Here is a 7,614-nt window from a genome sequence, read left to right as displayed (position 1 = left end):
GCATGTCATTGAGTTTTACACCCCCTGTCACTTCGATTTCACTAGGCTTTGGCCCCTTGCCTAACATTCATGCAAATTCTATAAGTACCAACCCTTTCCTGGATGCCCACACCTTGGACATACTGACTAGTCTAGGAAGGGGGGTGGACCAAGGACTTAGTGAGTCTCTTCCAACAAGAGCACTCACATACGGTCTCAATGACTCATACAGAAATACGACCGTACAAATTTTTAAAATAATGGGCAAATATGATGGAACAACAGACCCTATTCAATTTATTCAAAAGTTTAAATAGAGATGTAAAGCCTTTGGAAATCCCAATTGCCCCACTAAGGTACATGCGTTGAACTTATGCTTAGAGGAAAAAGCTAGTCGATGGTTCATCATATTGATGTCGGCGATCAAGACCAACTTCAAAACTTTGAAATCAGCCTTTATACATGGCTTTTCCAGACAAGGTGATCGGTGGAGTACAACAACAGAACTCTATTCAATTATTGAATGTCAACCAAATGAATCTATTAGAGATTTTATCCTTCCGATAAAACTTTGGGACTCACGTTGTGGGTCATGGGAAAAATTAAACGATGTTCAATTGAGGAGATATTTCATGATGGGTTTACAGAATAACAACTTACACAACTTGATCATTGTATCCAATCCGGAAACATTCGATCAATGTTGCAAAGAGGCAATATGTTTAGATGACAACATGCTAGAAGATGATCATGCTACGAGATGTTACTCATCTAAACCAAATGAAGCAATGGCAAAAGAAAGATCGATCTCAGAATTGACATTTTTATAATTTTATGCAGCCTTGCTTAAAACCTTACAGCCAACATCTCGAGAAGAGAGGATGAAAACCTTCAAAACCAGACATCCTTAATGCCTATAAAAGCAACGAGCGAAATGCCTTGTGTTGAATGCAATCACTACGACCATCCCAATCCTCATTGTACATACAAGGCACCTGTTTTTCTATAGTGCATGTATCGTAAAACCTTTGATCATGATACTAAGAAGTGTCCCGCTTCATCTACAATGAACTCAAAACCTCCATCTCCCATGCACAAAATAGAAATAGTCCAAAGGGTAGAAACTGCTCTCAGGAAGCAGTTAATCGGACACTTCAGTGTTTCTATTGTCGTCGTGGACCTCAGAAGGTGGCAGAGTACACAGTTTGGAATACTTCCATGCCCATAGTCATTGACACCTTGCGACCAATGTGTGAACAGTGTGGCATTGATCACATGTTCCAAGATTTCCCAAGACGAGTTGCTTCAATGCAGCTTGTCTCACAAAATACAACTCTTAACATCTTAAGTGTACAAAATGGGCAATTGGCCACAGTGCCCTTGAATGTGCTTACATGCTTACAAGCCAAGGTACGACAAACAGCCAAGAAGAGTGTAAAAGACAATAACTCAACATGGGTAGAAGAACATGCTTTAAAACAGAAGCCAAAAGAGAAAACAAAACCTTCTAAAGCCAAGGACAACAAACTGTCGAAACCAAGGTCGAAGTAAAAGACAGGGAAAAGGAGTTGGTAGAAGTAAACCCAAAAGGGGACATAAACACGACAGAGCTAAAAGCTATACATGATGCAGAAGCATCCACATCAAAGACCACCACACAAACCTCAACACCCATACGTGCGACACAGGATACAAAAACCCAAAAGAAAATTCGATCCCGTCGCGCATGGGTAAACATAGTGAAGAACTGACAAACCAAAGGAAGTCAGAAAATGAAACAAGTTCTAGTACATCACTAAGTGAGGATGAGACAAGTTCTTACTCTTCACTCAATGCACCACATAGACCAATCAAGAAACTATAACCCACCCAACCACCCCAAATGGATAATAATGATCACATGACATATGTAGAACGTAAAAAACGAGCTCAGGAGTGCATGCTTAGCATGGTTGAATGTCTTACAGGGTCACCGGTTGTGATTGAGCCTCATAATGCCAAACCTAAACCAGCAAACCAAGATACAAAGCCTAAAGAAGTACTGCTTTCCCTTTCAAGAGGAAGACATACTCTCTACAGAAGAGTCAATTGACACAGACTATACAAACTATAGGCTTGAGAAAGGACATAAGGAATTTGATAATTCCCTTACAAGATTAAAATAATCTCTCAAAACCTCAATGCTCTTCTCTGATGATAAAGCCAAAATCACATCAACACTTGCACCTTTCATGGCTCAACCTGAGTTATACAAGGACATAACGAACTACATAAACCAAGAATTTTAGGATTCACAAAATTTCAAACAGCCCTCATTAAGGATTGTCCGAGAGCCAAGTGTACCATTGTATGCATTGGGTGCTCTTGAAAAAGCTGAAACCTAAATAGAGGATGAAAGTGAATGTGGGAACATGAAACAGACACAGGATCTCAAGCTGAAATACTAATCGAAACACCCATGGTTCCTTTGGAAGACTCTATCATGGTATGGTTGGATTTTCCTACATGCAATCATGTTCAGCACAAGCACGCATTGATTAGCCCTCCAGCACAAGCGCGCATTGATTAGCCCTCCAATAAGTCATAACATCATGACAATAGACACTTGGGTGTCATTAGGACCCCCGACAATAGACACTTGGGTGTCATTGGGACCCCCGACAAGCAATCATGTTTAGCACAAGTGCGCATTGATTAGCCCTCCAGCAAGTCATAACATCATGACAATAGACACTTGGGTGTCATTGGGACCCCGAGAAGCAATGTTCTTGCAAAAGGAACCATCGAATAAAACATTGAAGTTCCAGGTTACTTTAGATACACTACTCGAACAATCGATGGGTGGCGATATGGAATTTACATTTCATGTCACCCTAGATTCCCTTGAGTATGATATCATCATTGACAAACTTTGGATAAGTGAATCGTTGTATTCACTAGATGAATCCATGCAAACAATCACCTTGAATCGTTGTATTCACTAGATGAATCCATGCAAACAATCACCTTGAACAATCCTGCATGCAATGTGCAATTGCTATTTTATGGGAGGAAGAAACCTTGCACGATCCAGAACTTCCAACATATCTTACAAGATCCCTAGGATTTTGGTTGGATTGGAAATTGCAAATAAAATCACCACAGCTCAAGCACAGCTTTATCAACACGAGAACACAATCTCATGACCCTCGAGCTATGGGATCTGTTAGGTCAACCAACACTCATGGCACATCCTTAAAGGATTACCTTTACACAAGACTTGAACATGGCATGTTAAGGGTACTTTGAACATACAATGTATATTGAAACTAACCCCCTCACTTGCAAGTTTTTTATGGTTCAGTATGTGTTGGAAGCAGATTTGATCTTGGGGCATAAATGGACTGTTGCTACCCAAGCACCACTGTGCTTTTGCTAGCGATAGAGTCATCATGATGGTCAACGACAAAAAGTTGACAGTACCATACTGTGAGGAAGAAGATTCAACTTTAATGGATATCTATGATGCTGAATGCAAAAGGATACAAGCCTCTTCCACAAAAGCCCCTCTACACCATGACCTACGATCTGCATCAAAACGATCGACTCCGATAAAGCCTCGACTCCTTCAATCCCATCCTCACCTACAAAGCTCAATGCCAAGACCTCGCAATTGACATCTATTCCTGAAGAAATTCCCACAGCCAAGCCATCTATCTCTAATGGGAAACTCAAAGGAAAGGCCCCGGATCCTATACATCTTCATCGACAAACCTCCTCAAAGGAGACAACCACATTCTCAAAGGCTTCGTCATCGACAGCCACTCAACAAGAGACTCTAACCTCATCATCATCAACAATGCCAACAATGAGTCTTAAACCTGTAGCCTTAGCGCCAACCAAAGTCAAGGAGGGCCCCAAACGTTCCACATCAACCCTAAAGAAAACTCCACCAAGACTACCACAATCACGATATATCAATAGTATCAAAATGTGGGTGGAGAAGCAGCTACTTGTAGCTCAAGGCTATTATGAAGGTGTCAATCTCATTTGGGTGCCTCGGCAGTCAAAACCTCTTCCTCAACAACGAAGCACTCAAAAGCCAAGGAAGAACAAGAGTACTCCACAACACCGTCCACAAAAGCCTATGCGAGTTCCTCAAAGAACTCCACCAATGCAACAAGTGTGGGTACCGAAAACATTACTGCAAGCACAAGGGTACTACCAAAGAAATACCAAAGCTTGGGTCCCCAAGCGCATCACAAAGTCCCCTAAGCTTGCACAAAGAAGAAAGCCTCAAAACCAAGCATATCGGCAACCAAATTACAGTGTTCATAAAAGATGGGTGCCTATGCATGTACTTCAACAACAAGGATACTATGATGGTAATTCCATCATATGGTTGCCAAAATCGAACAATGTGAAGAAAACCTCACCACTGACTTCAACCCCAACAATGTCACCTATAGTTCGACAAGAATGGAGGCCCAAGAAACAACAAGCAAATCCCTCAACCACTCTCCTGCATCCAGCACCAACACAAGAGCATGTCTGTTCAAGCAAACAATCAGCACTCTTCCCTACTGCCTTGACATCATTTCAGCAACAAATTCAAGATCAAATACAGAGACTTAAGAGCACATCAAGAACAAAATAACAATGCTCTTGTCACCCCTCTAGAAATGATAAATGATCCATCCTAAGCAAGTGCAAACACAGTTGTAAAGTCACGGCCCATGTCAGTCCCTGCACTTTCATGTCTGTTATTTGACGTTGTGACTTTCATGTTTGCAATTTCACATCATGACTTTCACGTCATGACTTCACGTCTACAATTTCACGTCATGACTTTCATGTTTGTTATTTCACGTCATGACTTTCACGTCTGTAATTTCACGTCATGACTTTCACATCTATAATTTCACGTCATGACTTTCACGTCTACTATTTCACATCATGACTTTCACGTTTGTAATTTCACGTCATGACTTTCACGTTTGCTCTTTTACGTCATGACTTTCACGTCTGCAATTTTCCGTCATGACTTTCACGTCTCCTCGTTAGTGTCATGACATTCACGTCTGGTCTTTCACGCCTCAGTGTTTCATGTCTTAGCAGTTTACATGGAGAAAAAACGAGGTCAAAATTTGCAAATTCAAGAAGTCCATCTCAAGGCTTAAGAACCTGCACTTTCACGATTTAAGTCTCATCATGGATTAACACAATAGCCACTACATATTTGTTAAGCTTATTGCTTACTATTCTTTTGGCTAAATTAATGTAGCAGCTGCTCCATGAGTACGAATCCATACTCATGAACTCGAGAACATTTGCACCAATGCCTCACCAATCAATAACTTCCAAGTACATCTCTGGATGGGAGGGCCATGATGGGCGAAAGCCTGGTCAATGGTACAACCCATCGCTTGGAATTTTCCTTCAAATTACAAACCTATCCAAACGACACCACAATCTTTACAATGATTTTCAATCTCCTAGTGAAGATCTCTATATTAGCCTTGCAAGTCGACGACGTAATTCTTTCAATCCCCACTAAACAAGTGGCTACTTCAACACAGAGCAGTTTAATAAGATTCTATATGACTCCATTCTTGTACGTCATGTAAATCAGCTTCATAAGAGCACTTAAATATGCATAAAAACATAAAAAGCACATGGGCAGAAGAAGACAAGATCAGGTCCTACTCAACAAAATTTAACAAGAATCCTGCCACACAAAGGGACATCATTACAAGCCAAATACTTTAAATGATGAATGTCGCTTCAATGAATCAAATGAGGAACTGAGAATCACCATCGCATTCTAATGATAAAGTCTATGTTCCTCCAGATCCTTTTCTCTTTTTTCTCCCATTATTAACATCTCTTAGTGTCCCCCACTATTAAAAATCTCATTTAACATTACCGATGATTGCCAAAAACAAAGTGAACAAAAAAAAAAGACGATCACACAAATATAAAAATGCAATCATTCGCAAAAATCTCCCACCCCGTTATGAATTCCCAATACACCACTAACCTCTTCATTCATTAACTAGCTTTTCTTATTCCTTCCAAAGGAACACAGACCATTGAACGTCATTCAACATCAAAGCCATTGACAAAGCTTGTTCATTCTCCCCACACAAAGGTCTTCAACGCAATCACGAGGACGTGATCGTCATCAGGAAGGGGGGAATGTTAATCCCATTCTAGGATTAACAAGAGCTACCGCCATTATCTTACATCAAGGAGTCACGATAGATACACCAAAGGGTCATACATTCAAGATATCAACCAATAGTGTCCAAAGCTACAACTTGGACGGGCGCCCGTAATGGTGTGACGGAGTATTTATGGCAGTTCTCGTCTCAAGAGCGTGTGATAGCAAGATAGGATGAAGTCCTAAGTGATGTACTTCGTGGATATATTATGAGAGTAGTCATTGTAATAGCATTAGGCCTCTTATGAGCCTAAAGTACCTGGCCGTTTAAGTGAGTGTAAACACTTATGGCCATGTATATAAGTGAATTTCTCTTATAATACGACAGACTCTCCCATTGTGCAATTGAGTCTTGCTCTTGCTAATCCTCTTAATAATCTCTCTCCTAATGCATGCTAGTGAGTGTGTGTGAGTGAAGTGAGGTGAGAGGAGGGATGAGGACACGTCGCGTAACGCGGCAGTGTGACAACGCTCGCCGGAGACACGGTGGAATTGCTTCTCAAGGAGTTGTAGAGCTTAGAGACCTCAAGGGTTTCGAGCTCGGCCATTGGAAATATCCTCACAAATGATTCACCACAGGTAAGCTCTTTTTGGATGTGTTTCAAGGAGGGTTAGGGTGAGCCATAACAACAAGTCTACAATATCTGACCAGAATTTAATTGGGGCAGCAAAATAGCTTATCAAATCATATTCGCATGCACATGAGGTCTGGAAAGCTCATCGGAGACGACCTCACTCCTGACGATAGTGCATCAAATCACCCAGGATCTTCTTATCAAAAGAGTGTGGGTTCATGCCACTCAGTAAGCACTCAATTGAGTGTCTTAAGGAATCTAACTAGCATCAAAACTAGTGAAGAATCCATGGAAGAAGGGTTGTGATACTCTGGGTTTGGGGAAGAAGAGAAACCACCCTCCTCCACTAGATCCAACGGTATCATTGATATAGCCTGGGGATTTTTTGGTCTCCAAACCAGCAACGATGAAGAGGCGCAATTTGCGGGCATGGGTCCGTCAACCAGCGCTGCACTTGGTCGAGGCAAGAAGTACCTATCCAACCTTCAAATTTGAGGCTATCAAACATTGGCACCCCTCGAATGAGAAGAGACATGGAAAGCATAGTCAAGTATTCTTCCCGACCTCAGAGGAAGTAGAATTAGATCTGAAGAGAATTGAAGTAGAACGGCAGCTACGAGAATTGAGCTTAAGGAAACAAGAGCTTGATACTCAAGGGGGGCTACAGCTAAACAAAAGGAGATGGGACGTGGTAAACTTACTTCAATCACATGGTAAAGAGCTGAAAATAGTCATGGGCAAGAGTGAGGGAGAAATTCTAAACTTAGAACCCATTAATGAAGAGCCAAGAGTAGAGGAAGGGTTTGTAACCTTAGATGAAGGGGATAATCTACCAAGAGAAGTGGGTGAAGTGGAAGA

This window comes from Cibotium barometz, chromosome 24 (genome assembly GCF_041138505.1).
Source record: "Cibotium barometz isolate CiBa-2024 chromosome 24, ASM4113850v1, whole genome shotgun sequence".
Classification (NCBI taxonomy): domain Eukaryota; kingdom Viridiplantae; phylum Streptophyta; class Polypodiopsida; order Cyatheales; family Cibotiaceae; genus Cibotium; species Cibotium barometz.
The sequence above is the reverse complement of the archived record's forward strand: the minus strand, read 5'-3'. Positions refer to the sequence as shown.